General features: G+C 37.6%; 1 long non-coding RNA gene across 1 annotated transcript in view; it reads right to left on the reverse strand.

The window, feature by feature from the left end:
- The window catches only part of LOC132655423 (uncharacterized), a 231,490-nt gene that overhangs the window by 63,350 nt on the left and 148,827 nt on the right, over positions 1-19,313 (reverse strand). The window lies entirely within an intron of this gene.

Genomic DNA, 19,313 nt, shown 5'->3' on the forward strand with positions numbered 1-19,313 from the left:
TTTTCTGCAGGTGATATGACAGAATACATGAGTGACACCAAAAATTCTAGAAGGGAAATCCTACAGTTGGTAACCACCCTCACCAAAGTTGTGGGAAACAAAATTAACTAAAAAAAAAAAAATCAATCAGTAGGGCTCCCATATACAAAAGACAAATGGGCTGATAAAGAACTCAGACAATTAGAAATAGCGTTTCCTCAAGATCCAGCTATACCACTCCTAGGGATATATTCAAAATATGCTCAAGTACACAAGGACGTTTGCTCAACCATGTTCATAGCAAATTTATTTGTAATAGCTAGAACTTGGAAACAACCCAGATGTCCCACATGGAGGAATGGATACAGAAATTGTGGTACATTTACACAATGGAATACTAACCAGCAATTAAAAACAAGGAAATCATGAAATTTGCAAGCAAATAGTGAGATCTAGAAAAGATCATCCTGAGTGAGGTATCCCAGAAACAGAAAGACACACATGGTATATACTCACGTCTAAATGGATATTAGACATATAATATAGGATAAAAATCTGTACACCTAAGGAAGTTAAGCAAGAAGGAGGACCCTATAAGATGATTAATCTTCACTCAGAAACACAAGCAGGATGGACATTGGAAGAAGAAGAAAACAGAAAACAGGACAGGAGCCTAACACAGTGGGATTCTGAAAGAATCTACCCAGCAGTGAATCAAAACAGATGCTGAGAATCAAAATGAAGCTTTGGGAAGAGTTCAGGGAATCTTATGAAATAAGGGAGAGATAGTAAGACCTGGAGAGAATAGGAGTTCCACAAGGAGAGCAACAGAGGTCTTTTTTGAGACTGATGCTCCAACCAAGGAATATTCATGGATATAACGTAAATAACCTAGAACCCCTGCTCAGATGTGGCCCATGGCAGATCGATATCCAATTGGTTCCCCAATAATGGGAACAAGGACTGACTCTGACATGAACACAGTGGCTGGCTCTTTGAACTCCACCCCACCTCCGAGGGAGGAGCAGCCTTGCCAGGACACAGAGGACAATGCAGCCAGTCTTGATGAGACTTGATAAGCTCTGGTCAGATGGAAGGGGAGGAGGATATCCCCTATCAGTGGAATTAGAAAGGGGCATAGGAGGAGATAAGGGAGGGAGGGTGGGAATGGGAGGGAGTAAGGGAGAGGGCTCTAGTTGGGATACAAAATGAATAAACTATAATTAATATAAAAAACAAAAAATTAATTTAAAGAAAGAATGAACAAGAAAAAAATAGAAGTTAGGAAAAGAACACCCTTCACGATGGCTACAAAAAATATAAAGTATCTTTTTATAACTAACCCAGCAAATGAAAGACTTACATGAAGAAAACTTCAAGTCTTTGAAAAAAGAAATAGAAAAGATATCAGAAGATGGAAAAGATTTGCATATTTAAAAAATATTCCACGGTTATTTCATGATAGAAAAACATTGTCCAATTGATTTTGAATGTGAGGCGAATTTGTGAACATTACATATTTTTTGCTTTTCTCCTAGTCATAGAATATTGAAAAATATGATTCTTATTTACAACCACAAAATAATATGACTTACAGATTTACCATTTTCAAAATACAGTGTCTGACAAAAGGTAAATAAGTCATGACCTGTATAAACAACTGAAAACTCCCATGAAAGATTTTAACAATGGTGTGGGAAGTTGTTCGCCTTCTGTGGACATGTTGCTGTAGCCACATATCTTTAATTAATTGTAAATTTCAGCTTGGGACATCGTCTTAACAAAGAAATACAATAAGTGTTCAATACATTTTACTTCATCCAGGAGTCCTCCTTACTTTCATAAGGAAGTCTACCTTCCTGTAGTGTCACATGACTCTGTTTTTTCAGGGTTTTCAGTTTTATTCCTCTTCTCTTTAAGATTTTATTATATACTCGCTTATATAGACCTACAAGATATGATAAACATAATGAAATCTACACACCTAAAGAAAATAATCAAGAAAGTGGACATGGGTGAAGATGATCAATCTTCATTTAGAAAGACAAATGGGATGTGCATTGAACGTATGACAGGAGTCTACCACAAAAGGCATCTGAAAGACTCTACCTAGCAGTGTTTCAAAGCAGACACTAAGACTCATAACCAAACCCTCGGCAGAGTACAGGGAATCATATGAAAGAAGGGGAGTTAGTATGATATGGAAAGGATAGGAGCTCTACAAGTACCAAATATATCGGGGCACAGGGTCTTTTCTGAGACTGACACTCAACCAAGGACCATCTATGGATATAACATAGAACTTCTGCTCGGAGGTGGCCCCTGGTAGCTCAGTAACCAAGTAGTTTTCCAAAGTAAGGGGAACAAGGACTATTTCTAACAGGATCTCAAGGGCAGGCTCTTTGACCTCCCCCCCCCCCAGGGGAGGAGCAGTCCTGTTAGGCCACAGAGGAGGACTTTGCAGCCAGCCTTGAAGATATCTGTTAAAACAGGGTCAAATGAAAGGGGAAGAGGTCCTCCCCTATCAGTGGACTTGGAAAGGGGCAGGGAGGAGACCAGGGAGAGAGTGTGGGGTTGGGGAGGAAATGAGGGAGCAGGATACAGCTGGGACACAGAGTTAACAAAATGTAACTAATAAGAGAAATAAAAATTAAAAAAAAGATTTTATTTGAGGCTTACCTTGCTAAAATTTAACTATTCTTTTTTAAACTAGTATATAATTATGGAAGACAATACTTGGTTCCAAATAGATAACTTATTTCAAGTATTTTTAAGTATTTTGACCAGATAATACATTCAGTCTCTTCCCTTTCCTCTGTTTAGTCACTTTTAAAGATTTATTTATTTATTACAATTTGTTCACTTTGTATCCCATCTGTTGTCCCCTTCCTTGTCCCCTCCCAATCTTACCCTCCCTCTACTCCTCCCATGCCCCTCCTCCAGTCCACTGATAGGAAAGGCCCTCTTCCCCTTCCACCTAATCCTAGCCTACCAGGTATCATTTGGACTAGATGCATTGTCTTCCTCTGTGACCTGGTAAGGCTGCACACACCCAGGGGAATGAGAGCCAGCCACTGAGGTCAGTCAGAGACAGCCCTTACTCCCCTTACTAAGGAACCTAGTTGAAGACTTAGCTGTCATGGGCTACATTTGTGCAAGGGGTCTAGGTAATCTCCATACATGGATCTTAGTTGGAGTATCTGTCTCTGCAAAGACCCCTGGGCCCATAGTTTTTTGTTCTGCTGATCTCCTTGCGAAGTTCCTGTTCCCTCCAGATATTTTTATATGCCCCTTCTTTTGTAAGATTCCCTGTACTCAGCCCAAAGTTTGGCTATGAGTCTCAGCATCTTCTTCAATACCCTTCTGGGTAGAGTCTTTCAGAAGCCCTCTGTGGTAGGCTCCTGTACTGTTCCCTGTTTTCTCTTTCTTCTGATGTCTATCCTGTTTGCCTTTCTGTGTGAGGATTGATCACCTTACCCAGGGTCCTCTTTCTTGTTTAGCTTCTTTAGGTGTAGAGATTTTAATATCTTTATCCTACATCTAATATCCACTTATAAGTGAGTATAAACCATTTGTGTAGTTCTGCTTCTGGGTTACCTCCCTCAGAATTAGTTCTAGAATTTTCTAGAACTAGAATTTTCTAGTTCACACCATTTGCCTGCAAATTTTATGATTTCCTTGTTTTTAATTGCTGAGTAGTATTCCTTTGCATATATGTACCACAATTTCTGTATCCATTACCCATTGACGGACATCTGGGTTCTTACCACTACATATAAAGAACTCAAAAATATAAACACCAACAAATCAAGTAATCCAATTAAAAATGGGGTACAAAGCTAAGCAGAGTGTTCTCAATAGAGGAATATCAAATGGCTGAGTAACACTTAAAGAAATGTTCAATGTCCTTAGTCATCAAAGAAATGCAAATCATAACGACCCTGTTATTTCACATTACACCCATGAGAATGGTTAAAATCAAAAACAGACGTGACAACACATCCTGAAGATGATGTGGAGAAAAGGGAACCCTCCTCCATTGCTGATGGAAATGTAAACTTGTACAGCCACTTTGGAAATCAATCTGGAGCTTTCTCCAAAATGTTGAATACTATCTCAAGAGCCAGCAAAACCACTCCTAAGCATACAATTTGCTCAACCATGTTCATAGCTGCTTTATTTGTAGTAGCCAGAATCTGACAACCCTTTCAGTCACTTTTACCTTTACTGTCTCTATCCTACTAGTTATGTTATTCTCCTAATCTCACCAACTTTTTATCATAAGCCTTTCATATCACAAAAGTATACATAGTTTAATGCAACAATTACTGTTTCTAGGACTAATACATAAGAGAAATTGTGGCATTTAGCATTTTTTGCATCTGGTTTATCTCCCTTAATAAGAAAGTCTTCGATTACAACAATTTACCAGGAGAACAATTTATTCTGGCTGCCTAAAACTCTATTGACAAACACCATATTTTCTTTAAGACTTAATCTTTTGAAGAACCTTACATTGAGTCCATAGTGACCACAGATACAACCAACATAGATACAGAATTCTCTCTGTGGTATGCTGCATTAGAACTCTCCCGGCATTTACCCAGTCATAGCATAGCTGGAATATATGTTGATTCTGTCTTTTGGCTCATGAGTAAACTTCATGCTTATTTCCACAGTAGCCGCAAAGTTCATACCCATATTAGTAATATATATGGATTGCTTTTTATCTCACCATTATTGTCCTCATCAACATGTCCTGGTGTTTGATTATTGAATCAAAATTATCCTAGTTGGGTGAGACAGTATCTCAGTGTAGTCTTAATTCACTTTTCCCCCATGGCTAAGGATATTGTATATTGTTTCCTATGTTTGATAGACCTTTGTAGTTCATTTTTGAGAGCTCTCTTTATTGAATAGCTTATTCATTGGATTCTATTTTAAAACTATAAATTTTGCCATTTATATATCTCTGTTAATCTTTAACAGAAGAATAGATAGCAACATTTTCCTCTCATTCTATAATGTTCTTTTTTTTTCACTCTGGCAATTGTTTCCTTTGTTGTTCAGAAGCTTTTGAAATCCTTGTAATACCATGTTTCAAGTCTTCGTATTATTTGATGAGCCATTGTCATCCTTTCAGAATGTCTTCCTGTACATGTATTTAAATTGCTTTCTATACCTTACACTAATCATTTCAGATACGTATGTCTTATGTTAATATTTTGATACACTTTAAAATTTTAAAAATATGTATCCTCTAGTATATCTCTAGCTTATGGATTATTTTCTCTATTAATAAGTCAACTGATATGCCACATCAGAGTGAAAATATGTTTAAAACTATCAAATACCCAAAATATGCCAAAGTTAAAAGTTGTAATTTTTAATCAAATTTTTATTTTTTATATTAATTACAGTTTATTTAATTTGTATCCTAGGTGTAGCCCCTTCCCTCATTCCCTCCCAATCCTACCCTCCCTCCATCATCTCCTCCCTGCCCCTAAGTCTGCTGATAGGTGGACTTAGATAAGTCTATCTGAACTTAGCTTATCAGGTCTCATCAAGACTGGATGCAATATCCTCCTCTGTGGCCTAGCAAGGCTGCTCTTACTCCGGGAAGTGTATGTGTGTGGGGGGGAGTCAAGGAGCCAGCCACTAAGTTCATGTCAGAGACAGTCCCTGTTCCCCTTTCTGGGGAGCACAAGTGGATACTGAACTGCCATGGGCTACATACAAGCAGGCGTTCTAGGCTATATCCATGTATGGTCCTTGGTTGGAGAGTCAGTCTCATAAAAGACCCCTGTGCCCAGATATATTTGTTTTTTGTGGAGCTCCTGTCCTCTTCATGTCTTAGTAACTCCCCCTTCTTTCATATGATTACTTGCACTCTGCCCAAGGTTTGGTTATGAGTCTCAGCATCTGCTTTGATACTCTGCTAGGTAGAGTCTTTCAGAGGCCCTCTGTGGTAGGCTCCTGTCCTGTTTCTTGTTTTTTACCTACTTCCAATGTCCATCCCATTTGTCTTTCTAAGTGGAGATTGATCATCTTACCCTGGGTCCTTTTTCTTGTTTAGCTTCTTTAGGTATGCAGATTTTAGTATGTTTATCTTATATTATATATCTAATATCCACTTATAAGTGAGTATAAACCATTTGTGTATTTCTGCTTCTGGGATACCTCACTCACGATGATATTTTCTAGATCCCACCATTTGCCTGCAAGTTTCATTTCCTTGTTTTTAATTGCCGAGTAGTATTCCATTGTGTAAATATACTACAATTTTTGTATCCACTTTTCCATTGATGGACATCTCGGTTGTTTCCAGGTTCTGGTTATTATGAATAAAGCTGCTATGAACATGGTTGAACAAATGTCCTTGTTGTGTACTTGAGCATATTTTGGATATATGCTTAGGAGTGGTATAGCTGGATTTTGAGGAAGCACTATTCCTAATTGTCTGAGAAAGCACTAGATTGATTTTCAAAGTGGTTGTGAAAAGTTGTATTTTCATGTCTTTTTTATTTTAATTTTATTAATTACAATTTATTCACTTTGCATTCCCCCCATAGCTCTCTCCCTCCTCCCCTCCCTACCCTGCTGTCCCTCTCCCTTCTCCACCCATGCCCCTCCCCCAGTCCACTGATAGGGGAGGTCTTCCTCCCTTTTCTTCTGATCCTAGTCTATCAGGTTTCATCAGGAGTGGCTGCATTGTTTTCCTCTGTGGCCTGGTAAGGCTGCTCCCCCTCAGGGAAAGTGATCAAAGAGCAGGCCAATCAGTTCATGTCAGAGACAGTCCCTGTTCCCATTACTATGGAACCTCCTTGGACACTGAGCTACTATGGGCTACATCTGGGTAGGGGTTCTAGGTTATCTCCATGAATGTTTCTTGGTTGGAGTATCAGTCTCAGGAAAGACCCCTGTGCCCAGGTTTTTTGCTTCTGTTGCTCTACTTGTGGTGCTCCTATCCTCTCCAGGTCTTACTATTTCCCACTTCTTTCATAAGATTCTATGCACTCTGCCCAAATTTTGGCCATAAGTCTTAGCTTTTATACCCTGCAGGATAGAGGCTTTCAGAGGCCCTCTGTAGCAGGTTCCTGTCCTGTTCCCTGTTTTCTCCTTCTTCTGATGACCATTTTCTTTGCCTTTATCATGTCATCTCTGATTACTTCAATGGGGTTTTCTTTTGGACACCTTTTACTATGTCTGTTTAAAATGAAGTTTCTTGTGACAAAACCAATTTTCTTTATCCTTACAATTAAAACAACCTCCTACTTGTATGTAAATATAAACACGTTTTAATAATTTTAGTCTAATTTGTCTATAAAATTTTTATTTTATCCAGGTTTAAACTAACATGTTCCCAATCATGAACTTTATTTTATCCACAGCTCAACTTCTATTGTCATAAAAATGTCAGTAAACCCTCAAAAGTCTGTCTGTTTCCTGTGCCTGGGCTGTCACATTTGCTTTTCTTCTTTAAACACATTTGTGATCTTCAGTGTGTTTTCTTTTTTCTTTCTTTTTTTTTTTTCCCACTGATAGGGAAGGTCCTCCTCACCTTCCCTCTGACACTAGCCTATCAGTTCTCATCAGGATTGGCTGCATTGCCTTACTCTGTGGGCTGGCAAGACTGCTCCCCCCAAGGTGAGCCAGCCACTGGGGCATGGAAGGAGATGAGAGAGTGAGGGTCAGTTTGGGGGGGGATGAGGGAGGATTTATAGCTGAGATACATAGTGAATAAATTGTAATTAATGAAAAAAAATTTAAAATTGTGTTTTTTTTTCTTCTCTCATGCATTAAATCCTGACCACAGTTTTCTCTCCCTTCATTCCCAAATGTCTTTCCTCTCACATCATCTCTCTTCCAGATATGCTCTTCCTCCATTTCCCTTTAAATAAAAGAGCAGCCTTACCAGGCCACAGAAGAGGACAATGCAGCCACTTTTGATGAGAACTGATAGACTAAGATCAGAAAGAAGAAGAGGATAACCTCCCCTATCAGTGGACTTGGAGAGGGGCATGCATGCAGAAAGGGGAGGGAGGGTGGGACCAGGAGGGGAGGAGGGAGGGGCTTATGGGGGTATACAAAATGAATAAAGTGTAATAAAAAAATTAAAAAAAACCTATTAAAAAAAAAGAGCACGCCTCCCAGATATATCCACAGATCATGGCCTAACAAGTTACAATAAGACTAAGCACAAAACCCTGAATTATACCTAGGTGAGGCCACCCTGGAGGAGAAAAAGAGTTCCAAACACAGGCAAAAGAGTCAGAGACTCTTCACTCTCGCAGGAGTTAGGAGTTAGGAGTTCCACAAGAACCCCAAGCTATACAACCATAACATATCTGCAGAGGACCTAGCTCTGACCCATTCAAGGTCCATGTTTTTCATATCTGTCTCTATGAACTCCTACGAGACTTGTGTAAATGAGTCTGTGGGTAATGTTTTAGAGGTGTCCTCTAACCCTCTGACTCATCCAATCCTTCCCACCCATCTTCTGTGGGGTTCCCAGAGCTCTGCCTAGTTGTTTGGCTGTGTGTCTCTACATCTGTTCCCATCAGTTGCTGGATGTGCCTCTTTTATGACAATTGGGCCAGGCAACAAACTATGAGTATAGATGAACATCATTGGGAATCATTTAATTGACTTTTTTGTTTTGTTGATTGGTGTTTGTTTTGTTTGCCAGTTGTGTTTGGTTCTATCTAGAGTCTCTGGCCTCAGCAACCTCTGGTTCCTGGCCACTAATGCACTGTCATGTATGGGCTCCCTTTCTTGGTGTAGATCTCAAGTTAGATCAGTCATTTTTTGGCCATTCCCACAAGTTCTGTGCCACCATTATACCTGCAGACCTTGCAGGCAGGTTGAAGGTTTTGTGTCTGGGTTGATTTCCCAGTCTCCCTGCTCGTAGCCTTGCCTGGTTATAGAAGATGACCAGTTCTGGCTTTGTATCACCAATATTAGACTTCACTAGGGTCACTGTTATAGATTCCAGGGGGTTTTCATAGCACTGGTTTTCTATTACTAACTCCCCCACCCCCAATTCCAGTTATTTCTCCCAGTATTCTCTTCCCAACCCTCCCACCTGGACCCTCCTGTACCCACCTGCCCCTAAGTCCACCAATAAAACCTATTTTATTTCTCCTTCACAGGGAGATCCATGTTTCTCCCTTGTGCTCTCCTTATTACTTAGCCTCTCTGGGTCAATGGATTGCCACATATTTATCCTTTATTTAACAGCTAATATCAACTTATAAATAAATTCACACCACGTTTGTCTTTCTGGGTCTGGGTTACCTCACTCAGGATGATTTTTTTCTAGTTTCAATCATGTACCTTTAAATTTCATGATGCCATTATTTTTCACAGATGCGTACTACTCTACTGAAGCAATATATCACATTTTCTTTATCCATTTTTAAGTTTAGTAATATCTACTTTCCAGTTTCTGCCTATTATAAATAAAGCTGTAATAAACATGGTTGAACAAGTATATTTGTGGTAGGATATAGCATCCTTTGGCAATATGCCCAAGATGGTATAGCTTTGTCTTGAGTTAGATTGATTTCCAATTTTCTGAATAACTTCCACATTGATTTCCATAGTGGCCATGAAACTTTGTACTTCCACTGCATTGGAGAACTTTTCCCCTTGCTCCAGATCCTCACCAGCATGAGCTGTCACTGTTATTGATTGAATGAGATAGACTCTCAAAGTAGTTTTGATTTACATTTCTATGAAGGCTATGGATGGTGAACATTTCTTTAAGTCTTTCTTAGTCCTGTGAGATTCCTTTGTTGGGAATTGTTAAGTCTGTATCATATTTTTAATTGGATTATTTGATTTGTTGCTGCCTAGGTTTTTTTTTTTTTTTCACGTTCTTTATATATTTTGTATATCAGCCCTCTGTCAGATGTAGAATTGATGAAAATCTTTTTCTATTTTGTAGGCTGCCATTTTGTTCTATTGACTATGTCCTTTGTCTTATGCCAGGGCCAGCCGGGCAGAGTCGAACGGTTCTTGAGTCGGGTGTGAGGATTAATATTAATAAAATAAACACACAGCACACAGGAAACTTTTTAAAGGTCCAGACTCGACAGCCATAGCAAAAGGCAGACTGCTACAGCAAGCAGTGCCAGCAGCCAGTCTCAAGACTCTGCCTCCTCCTCTGCCTCCAGCCTTCTGACCACTTTATTCTTTGAGGAGTTACTTTAGCCAGTAAAACATCTCAGAACAATAGGTTAATTTGCACAAGGAGCCTGAGGAAGAGGTGTAACCCTCACAAGCTATCCCACCTGTTGTCACAAACAAAAGGAGATGGACTTGCAAGTTCTCCTCTGCCATTAGTAAAGGCCTGCTAAAAGCCATCTCTTATCAAAGCAGGCCACTGAGTCACGGCTCCGACAGTCTTACCAAAGATTTTTAGTTTCATGTGGTCATATTGATTATAGTTCTCAGTGCCTATGCTATTGGTATTCCGTTTACTAAGTTTAGTCTCCTGTGTCAATGTGTTCAAAGATATTAAGCATTCTTCTATTTGTGACATTGTATCTGGTTTTGTGTTGAGGTCTTTAACCCATTTGAAATTGAGTTTTGTAAGTGGTGATAGATATGGATCTATTTGCATTCTTTAACATGGGGATAGACCAACACCATTTACTGAAGATGTTTTTTTTTCCCCCTTCTGTGTATTTCTGATTTCTTTATTAAAAATCAGGTGTCCATAGGTGTGTGGATTTACATCTGGGTCACCAGTTTGTTTCTATTGATGAACCTGTTTGTTTTGTCACCAATCCTATGTGTTTGTTTGTTTGTTTGTTTGTTTTTAATTACAATAGGTCTGTAGTAAAGCTTGAAGTCAGAAATGGTGACTCCAGTTCTTTATTATACAGGATTGTTTTAGTTATCCTGGGATTTTTGTTTTTGTACATGAATTTGGGTTTTGTTCTTTCAAGGTCTGTAAAGAATTATGTTCAAATTTTTGATGGGGATTGCAGTGAATCTGTGGATTGCTTTTGGTCATTACCAAACCAAGGCATGAACATGAAAGATCCTTATATCTTCTCCACATTCTTTCTATAAAGACTTTCAGCTTTGTCTGTTTGTTTGGTAATCAAATAAGTCTTTCACTTGCTTGGTTAATATTTGCTCTAGATATTTAACACTATTGTGAAAGATATTGTTTCTCTGATTTGCTTTTCAGTCCATTTGTGATTTGTGTATAGAAGGGGAAGGACAGCTTATTTTGATTATTTTCTGAGTTAATCTTGTATTCAGCAACCTCACTAAGTTGTCTATCATCTATAGGAGTTCCCTGAGAGAATTTTGGATTCACTTATGTGTACTGACATATCACTTACAAAAAATGACTTTCAATTTTTACTTTCCAATTTGTATCCCCTTGATCTTCTTGGGTTGTCTTATTTCTTCAGTTAGAACTTTAATTACTATATTGGATGGTTATGGATAGAGTAGACAGTCTTGTTTCCTGATTAGTGGAATTGCTTTGAATTTCTCTTCATTTAATTTGAGGTTGGCTATTGGCTTGCTGTAAATTGCCATTATCATGTTTAGGCATGTCCGTTTTGTCCCTAAACTCTCCAAGATTTTTATCATGAAAGGGTGTTGAATTTTCTCAGAGGATTTTCTGTATCTAATGGGATAATCATTATTTTGTTTCCTTTCAGTTTATTTATATGGTAGATTAAATTGACTGATTTTAGTATATTGAACCATCCCTGCATCTCTGCCATGAAGCCTACTTGATCATGATGGATTATAGTTCTAAAGTATTCTTAGATTGTATTTGAAAATATTTTATTGAATTTCTTTCTGATGTAATGAAGGAAACTGGTATATAATTCTCTTTCTTTTTTATTCTTGAACCTTTGTTAGATATGAATATCAGGGTGATAATAGCATCATAAAATAAATTGGGCAGTGCTCCTTCTGTCTTTATTTTGGGAAATCATTTGAGAAGCATTTGTCATTAGCTCTTCTTTGAAAGCCTAGTAGGATTCTGTGCCAAACTCAACTGACCTTGGCTTTTTTTAATTCAATAACTTATTTTTATAGGACATATAGAATTGCATATTTTAAAAATCAGATAGAAATATCCAGTGACTACATCTTTTTCTGTTAGTTTGTGGATCAAACATCTATATGGAAGGCGGCATTTTGCAACTCTCTTCCCCATCTATCAGCTCTTAAATTGTACCTCTCTCCCCGCAATGAGCCTTCAAGGAGGGTGATATAAAATATCCTACATAATAATCTCTCTTCATCTTTTTAAAATTTTTTTTTATTTTTTTCTTATCAGTTACATTTTATTAACTCTGTATCCCAGCCGTGTCCCACTACCTCATTCCCTCCCAATCCCTCCCTCCCTTCCTCATCTCCACCGTGCCCCTTTCTCTTCATCTTTTAATTAGTTTGTATAAGGGTTTGTTCAGCATGTTGATTTTGTACGAAAGAGCAACTCTTTTTTTCCATTGATTGTTTCTATTGTTCTATGAGTTTCTATTTTAGTGATTAAAGTCTTTAGTTTGATTACTGCCCACCATCAACTCCTATTGGGTTAGCTTGCTTCTCTTGATCTAGAGCTTAAGCATCTGCTGTTAAATTGCTATTATGGGATCCCTCCAATTTCTTTATGGAAGCACTTAGTGCTGTGAACTTTCCCATTAGCACTGCTTTCATTGTGTCTCATAAATTTGGGTATATTTTTTCTTTTATTCATTTTCATCGAATTGTAGAAAGTCTTTTTACTTAATTTTTTATTTTTATTGTATATATATATAATTTTTCATACAATATATTTTGATTATGTTTACTCTTTTTCCAATTCCTCCAGAATCTCCCCAACTCCATACTCATCCATCTTTGCTTTTATTTTTCTGTTTCAAAAATAAGCATCACATAAAACAGACTAAAGATAAAGAAGAAGTGACATTTTCCTAATTTTCTAGTTGAGAAATTGCCCACAGCTTTAACTCTCAAGTTCCATTTCTCAGGAGTATAGCCAATGGCAGTGGTCTCAAACAGACACTTCATAAGTGGCTGGTATCAGTCTACTGTGCACAAGAATAAGCTGAAATTACAGCCCAGACGGCAAAGACAGCAACAAAACAGGCTAGACTACAGCACACACAGTGGTAGGCTCTGATATTTTCCGTCAGGATTACAGAGGCACACTTTCAAATGATATATTTTAAAAGAACTGATGTATTTATTTTTTGTGCTTCGATGTTTTGTCTGCCCACTATGTGAATGCAGTGCCAGCAAAGGCCTGAAAAAGACATCTGATCTCCTGGAACTGGAGTGACAAATAGTTGTTAGCTTCCTTGCACATGCTGGGAATTAAACGCTGGTCTCCTGAAAGAGCAGCCAGTGCTTTCAACAGCGAGGCCGCCTCACTAGCCCAGTGCTTCTTATTTTTGTAAAGTTAAGTGAGAACTGAGCAGTGAGAATCTAGAAGAGTGCTCACGGCATCTCTGGAGGTTTTTCCATAAAGAAAGTACATGTGTCAGATCTTCTCAATCTTATAATGACTTAACAATAAGGAAGGCTTCATAACTGGTTTGGGTTGAGGTATTTTGTTCTTTTTTTTTTTTTTTATCAGTTACATTTTATTAACTCTGTATCCCAGCCGTGTCCCGATCCCTCATTCCCTCCCAGTCCCTCCCTCCCTCCCTCATCTCCACTGTGCCCCTTTCCAAGTCCACTGATAGGGGTTGGGCAAGTATCATGGAGACTCTAAGAGATCACAAATGTCAACCCAGACTACTATACCCTGCAAAGCTTTCAATCAACATAGATGGAGAAAACAAAATATTCCATGACAAAACTAAATTTACACAATATCTACACAGCAAACCATCCCTACAGAAGATACTAGAAGGTATTTTGTTCTTTAAGGTATTTTTGTTTCCAGGCAAATCTATACCGTGTAACATGGGCTGCCATTGAAATTTAGATCTTTATGCCTCTGGTTAAAACTGCTGAGACGGCAAATGTATGCCACCGTATGTCTTACAAACCGCTTCTCGTCCCTGATCAGAGTCATAGCAGGTAGATGATTAGTAACTTGAAAATATCATTAAAAAAATGGTATTTTATAACTTGAAAATCAACTTTCCTTGCAAACCACCAGTGTGGCAAGATTTAACCTCTGATAGTACATTTTCTAAGGAGGAAAATTCCACAATCTTTGTGAAACAGTATGCTAAGTCTTTGACATCTGTCAAATATTTAACAAAATATAAGTAATGTATGTTAATAGTGGATACATATTAAAAACTTTAATCTACTGGGAACACATAACCAATATAGATAAATAAAATATTGCTTTCCATGTGAATGAATATCTGTTGTTAAACTAAGTTACTAAACTCTGTGAAAGATTTCTCCTACTAACCATTGCTTTCAAATGCAGCAGTGACCCTATGCTATTTCCTGACATTGGCTATAACACAGCTTGAGAGTCACATTAAAGATTACCTGTTGTCCACATTACAACACTTCAGAGCTCATCTCTCCAGAACCATGAACCTCTTAGTCTTCAGGCCACATGGAATGTGCAGTAGTTAACTTTTCATTATTGTTAGTACGTAAACCAAAAAGTTTAGCCAATTTTGTTGAGGGTTGGTCTGCTGCTATGTATTCTGATGCTAAGTACTGTCTCCCTAAGATCTGGTTGTTGCTCAGAAGAGCACATTCTCATGTACACTCTCCTTGTTGTGTAAACCTGGCCTAAGAAATTATTCTTTTTTTGACCAATAAAAAAACGTATACCTGGGCAGGACTGAAGGAAGGTAGACATGGCTTTGAAAACAAAAGGAGAAACAGACTGGTACTTGGTCTTCCCTGTGGTCCTTCTTGTTTTTTACTTTAAGTCTGTAGATTTTAGTATGTTTATCCTATATTATATGGCTAATATCCTCTTATAAGTGAGTATATACCACGTGTGTCTTTCTACTTCTGGGTACCTTTCTCAGGGTGATCTAGAGAATTCTCAACAGAGGAATATCGAATGGTGGAGAAACAGTTAAGGAAATGTTCAATGTCATTAGTCAGCAGGGGAATGCAAATAAAAAAAAAACTTTGAGATTCCATGTCATACCCATCAGAATGGCTAAGATCAAAAACTCAAGTTACAGCACCTGGTAAAAAGGATGTGGAGCAAAAGGAGCACTCCTCCATTGTTGGTGGGAATTTAAACTTGTACAACCACTTTGGAAATCTATCTGGTGCTTTCTCAGAAAATTAGGAATTTTGCTACCTCAAGATCAGCCAATACCACTCCTGGGCATATATTGGAAAGATGTTCAATCACACAAAAAGGACATTTGCTCAACTATGTTCATAGCAGCTTTATTCGTAATAGCCAGAATCCGGAAACAACCCAGATGTCTCTCAGTTGAGGAATGAATACAGAAAATGTGGTACAGTTACACAATGGAATACTTCTCAGCAATTAAAAACAAGAAAATTATGAAATTTACAGGCAAATGGATGTACTTGATTTTTAATTGGTTTATTTGGTTTGTTGGTGTCTAATTTCTTAAGTTCTTTATATGTTTTGCATATTAGCCCTCTGTAGAATATAGGGTTGGTGAAGATCTTTTCCCAGTCTGTAGACTTTGTTGTATTGACAGTGACCTTTGCCTTACAGAAACTTTTCAGTTTCATGTGGTCCCATTTATTAATTGTTGATCTTAGAGACTGAGCTTTTGGTGTTATGTTCAGGAAGTCATCTCCTGTACCAAAGAGTTCAAGGCTATCTGCTCCCTTCTCTTCTATTAAATTTAGTGTATCTGGTTTTATGTGGAAATCTTTGATCCACTTGGACTTCAGTTTCGTCCAATTTTTATTACTATTGCTGTGTAGGACAGCTTGAAATCAGGGATGGTAATGCCTCCAGAAGTACCTAGCTGTGGGGAATTTAGAGCCTAAAGTGTCTACCTCCTCTAACCCAGCAGGACTTCCAGTGGAAAGATAGGGAAACCAATCCTTATAGAAACTTTTAACCCAAAATTTGTCCTGCCAACAAGATGTGTAGGTATAGAGACAGAACAAAGATTGAGGGCATGACCAACCAAAGACTGGCCCTACTTGAGACCAATTCCATGGGAGAGAACCAGTTATTGACACTATTTATATTATATTGTTATGCTTGTAGACAGGAGCCTAGAATAACTACTCTGAGAGGCTTCCTTCACCCAGCAACTATGGAAACAGATGCAAACACTAGACAAGAGTTTGAGGGGTCTATGGAAGAGTTGAAGGAAAGACTGAGGAAGCTGGAAGGGTCAAGGACTCTACAAAAAATTATTGAATCAGCTAACTTGGGCCAATGGGGGCTCCCAAAGACTGAACAACCAACCAAAGAGCATACATGGACTGGTCCTTGGTCTTCTGCATATATGCAGCAGATACACAGCATGGTCTTCATGTGGTTTCCCCAGCAACTGGAGCAGGGTCCCTCCCTGCCACTGAGACCTGCTTTTGGATCACATTCTCTTAACTGGGATTTCCTGGTCGGAGAAGATGTGCCTTGTCCTGCAGCAACTTAATATGACAGAGTGGGTTGATACCCATGGTAGACTCCACCTCTTTAACAGGACAGGTAAGAATTGGAGGGAGGTGTTTATGAAGGGGGGTCTAAGAAGAGAGCAGGGGGCCTGCGGTCAGGACTTAAAATGAATACATAATTAAATTTTTAAAAAGAAATTAAGGTAAGTGATTTTTTTCTTAAAGTTATATAGAAACAATTTTTATTCAATAATTAAGATGTTGGAGCAATCCAAAATCTAGACAGATAATCTGTCATTTAAACTTTGTAAGGTATAGTTATCTACATAAACATTTTGTATGTAATTTCACACATTTATTGATTCCTTCTTGATTGTGTTTTCCTGTTCACTATTAATTTGATGAAGTTCCACTTGTCACTCACTTGTTAGCCTTGCTTCTTGGGTAAATAGAATCCTATTCAGGAAGTCCTATCATGTATCTATATTTTATAGAGTACTGTCTACGTCTTTATTTACCAGTTTGAGTATTTCAGGTTTTGATCTTTGATCTATTTGAAGGTAGTTTTTATGTAGAGAAATAGATAAAAATCTTTTTTTTTTCTCCATGTAGACATGCAGTTTTCTTATTAATGATGTTTTCCTTTCTTCAGGTAATAATTTTAGCATTTTTATCAAATGTTAAAAACCAGAGGTTATCTCCACTCAGGTTGGGGTTTTCAAGTTTGTTTCATTGATATACATCTCTGGTCTGTGAAAATAATATATTTTGCTCAGTCTGGATATGTGATGCAGCTTCTGATCTGGAATGGTAATCCTTCCCGTATTGTTCACTTTGTTCCTCTTGGTTTTGTCCATCTTTGGTATTTTCTGGTTCCATATGAATTTTATGATAGACTTTTTCTACTTTTGTTGAGAATGAGATGAAGATTTTAATTGAGATTGCATTGCCTGCTTTTGGTAGAATGGTCATTTGTATAATATTAACTCTACCAATCCAAGAGCATGGATGGCTTTCCATTTTCTACTGTCTTTATCCATTTCTGCAGAAATTCAAAGTTTTCATTGCGGAAGTCCTTTCCGTCCTTGCTTATGTTTATTCATAGATATTTTATTTTCTCTGAAACCAATGTGAAAAGGAGTGTGTTCATATCTGAGAGGTTCAAAGTTTGAAAAATTAGGATTTTTAAGGCAGTATGGCTTAGGTTCTCCGGTATAAGTTTAGACAAAGGAGCAGACAAGTTCAGACAGATCCACCTGCCCTGCCTTGAGAGATACCATTGTTTGGCAATGAGGCCAGATGGCTGGCAGCCTTCCACCCAGATAGCCCCCATCTCTGCTTCTAAGAAAAACCATGAGATGTATTAATCACTTTCCCCTTCCCTAGTGCAGCCTAATTAGCATGTAACAGGATATCCCAGACATTGCTCATGAGCAGATAGCCTCGAGATGACTAGGCCAGGGCCGCTGTGGCCTTGGCACCTAAAATAGACCAAGTCTTGGAAATTCCTTTTTCCCTTTAAAAACCCTATTACCCTGGAGCTGGCTGCTGCATTCCTCGCCTGCTAAGTCAGGGATATTTGTTGCCCAAGCTTGAGCTTGTATATACAATAAACCCTCATGTGCTTGCATCAAAGTCGATTCCTGGTGATCTTTTGAATTTCCTGAACTGGGCACAACGTAGCCTTCTTTGTATGTTTGTTGGTGGTATAGAGAAAAAGCTACATATATATATTTGTGTGTGTGTGTGTGTGTGTGTGTGCAAGTTGATTACACATACTGACACATTGAAGAATTTGTTATTGTTTCCCGAAGTTCTATTTTTCTGTCTATATATTGGATCATACATGTACAGATAATATTTTAATCATGGTTTAATTGTGCAGTTCCATCATGAATCTCATTCAGCATTTTAAATTATTTATTCCTCTTTATTTGTAGTAATTTCAACTTTTCCAAACTTTTATTTTGTAAAACCTGTTTTCTTCTACTTTTTTATAACTTTGTCATAATTTAATGCAATATCTTATATAATATAGCTTTATAATTTTATAATCATAATTATAATGTTCATGTCTTATTATTACAAATGCTTAATCATTCATTGTTCAAGATAATGTAATATACGTTGTGTTTAGAAATTCAGCAGGAAAATAAAAATTTCTCTGAATTAAAACTCACCAGCTATTTTTGGTCAGAACCGAGAATCAGCAATAGTTTTAGACAGAACTGTAGTCAGCTGTGTTGCAGCACAGACACATAGAGTTTTCTATTTAAGAAATTTAAAAAGTTAAAAATGATGTTATAAATGTATTTAATTTTGAGGCAGTAATCAATTCACGCATATTAAAAATATCTGACACGAATACATAAATACAAATGTTACTTCTAAATAAAATGAACTGTCAGCTTTTTAATATTTGTTCACAATGTAGTTAATTCACAGATTTAAGAAAGATAGATGGTAATTTTATTGAATAGTTGAAGAAATATAGAAATAATTATATTCTAAAATGAAATATTAAACAATTTTGAATTTTTCTAGGAAATTTTGCTTCTACAGTACTGTGAATAATAGGCATAATGGTGTGCTAAATGCTAAACGTAATGTATTATTTTAGTATTTGTGTAAACTTCCTTGGAGGTAGAAACATTGATTCTCAAAATAATAATTTTCTTTTTAATTTTTTAAATTTTTTAAATATTAGTTACACTTTATTAACTTTGTATCCCAGCTGTATCCCTCTCCCTCATTCCCTACCAATTCCACCCTCCCTCCTTCATTTCCTCCCTGTGCATTTT

This window comes from Meriones unguiculatus, chromosome 7 (assembly GCF_030254825.1).
Source record: "Meriones unguiculatus strain TT.TT164.6M chromosome 7, Bangor_MerUng_6.1, whole genome shotgun sequence".
Classification (NCBI taxonomy): Eukaryota; Metazoa; Chordata; class Mammalia; order Rodentia; family Muridae; genus Meriones; species Meriones unguiculatus.